Here is a 2,553-nt window from a genome sequence, read left to right as displayed (position 1 = left end):
CTAGAACATAGAACTACTTAAACCTAACTAAAGACCGTAGCGGTCTTGCAGTTTCAGACTGCAGTGCTTAGAACCGGACGGTCACTAAGTCCGGCCATGACATTTCAAAGAATATCTTACGCGTCACGGCGCGGAATACAAATTGTTCATAAATTGTATCGAAGGAGACATTTCGTGTTTCTTATTTTTTGACAGCTGAAGAATTGCAATCCTCTTCTGTTAACACAGTCGTGATATTTCTTAAATGCGGCGGACGCGTATATGGCGTGGTCCGCAATCACTATTTAGTTGTTATAAAATATTACTATTGTTACGTGCTGTGTAAGAATTTATGTGTGCATCTAAGATGAAACATCGAAGATGTTCAAGGACTTTATTTAAGGAAACAGCGAGAAAGATGGAAAATTGAAATTGTACGGAACCTATGGCTCAAAAAATGGTTCAAATGGCTCTGAGCACTATGGGACTCAACTGCTGTGGTCATTAGTCCTCTAGAACTTAGAACTACTTAAACCTAACTAACCTAAGGACATCACACACATCCATGCCCGAGGCAGGATTCGCACCTGCGACCGTAGCAGTCGCACGGTTCCGGACTGCGCGCCTAGAACCGCGAGACCACCGCGACCGGCACGGAACCTATTGTTAGCAATACTGACTAACGTAATTAAATAAGTTATTGTGCTCTCAAATGCAGTAGTGCTTGCTTATTACTTTAAGTATTTCTATGCTATCCATCTCCTATTAATAGAAACAGAAATGACGGTGATTTTATAGTTTTCATACAGCTACCAGGTACCGAATGCCTGTCGGCAAACGTCGTAGTTAAGGCAGAGGGCGCATTGCTATTTGCCTTGTTGTGTGATTTAAATCCAACTTCTTTTAATGTGTGGTGTAGTATAGCAAAGAAAACTTCCAGCTCTGTCTGGTCCCTTAGGTTTCTCTGTTCGTAGTTGCTATGTCTCATATCCGGTCGTGATCGAACATGATCACGACACAAATAAATTAAGTGGCAATGCGAACTCTGTTCTTGATCTTGAGAACGCTACGCCTTCTGCAAACGGTTTCAAGTGACATATAAAATATGATATACAGTACTTAAGTTTTTTGAAAAGTCTTTGCTCTTCCCGCCAAGAACTGGTGCAAAACTCACAACAGATTTCTGAATCTTAACTAGAGAATAATAATCTAATCAAAATATAATAAAAAAACAACACTGTGTTCTATCTAAACTCAATTATTTAACTGTGACACTTTTATATAAACTTTTAACTCATGGTATTCTCAGGCTGTGCATATGAAATACTTGTATTTTGACTTAGCTCTTGTATTGAGCATGACGTGGTGGGCTCCATAAGACTCACATCCACCTTCTTTTCTTATTTTAAACTCGTGAACCGAACATGGTGACCAAATGAGGCCCATGTTTAAATCAGTATATTGCAGTGTCACAGAGAAGATTCAATTTACACATATACAGGATGGTCTATTGATCGTGACCGGGCCAAATATCTCACGAAATAAGTGTCAAACGAAATTAGACATAATGCAAACGAAAAAACTACAAAGAACGAAACTTGTCTAGCTTGAAGGGGGAAGCCAGATGGCGCTATGGTTAGCCCGCTAGATGGCGCTGCCATAGGTCAAACGGATATCAACTGCGTTTTTGTAAATAGGAACCCCCATTTTTATTAGATATTCGTGTAGTACGTAAAGAAATATTAATGTTTTAGTTGGACCACTTTTTTCGCTTTGTGATATTTGGCGCTGTAATAGTCACAAACATATGGCTCATAATTTTAGACGAACAGTTGGCAACAGCTAGGTTTTTTTAAATTAAAATACAGAACGTAGGTACGTTGGAACATTTTATTTCGGTTGTTCCAATGTGATACATGTACCTTTGTGAACTTATCATTTCTGAGGACGCATGCTGTTACAGCGTGATTACCTGTAAATACCACATTAATGCAATAAATGCTCAAAATGATGTCCGTCAACCTCAAAGCATTTGGCAATACATGTAACGACATTCCTCTCAACAGTGAGTAGTTCGCCTTCTGTAATGTTCGCACATCCATTGACAATGCGCTGACGCATGTTGTCAGGCGTTGTCGGGTGGATCACGATAGCAAATATGCTATTCAATACCGCTTCAACCGCACGCGAGCTATTGCCGGACATCCATCATGTTTGAAGAACATGCAGTGAAACATCTTGTAGTAACATCGGTAGAACATTACGTAGGAAATCAGCATACAGTGCACCATTTAGATTGCCATCGTTAAAATGGGGGCCATTTATCCTTCCTCCCATAATGCCACACCATACATTAATCCGCCAACGTCGCTGATGTTCCATTTGTTGCAGCCGTAGTGCATTTTCCGTTGCCCAATAGTGCATATTATACCGGTTTACCTTACGTCTGTTGGTGCATGACGCTTCGTCGCTAAATAGAACACGTGCAAAAAATCTTTCATCGTCCAGTAATTTCTCTTGTCCCCAGTGGCAGAACTGTACACGACGTTCAAAGTCGTCACCATGCAATTCCTG

This window comes from Schistocerca gregaria, chromosome 2 (genome assembly GCF_023897955.1).
Source record: "Schistocerca gregaria isolate iqSchGreg1 chromosome 2, iqSchGreg1.2, whole genome shotgun sequence".
Lineage (NCBI taxonomy): Eukaryota > Metazoa > Arthropoda > Insecta > Orthoptera > Acrididae > Schistocerca > Schistocerca gregaria.
This window is presented reverse-complemented; position numbering follows the sequence as displayed.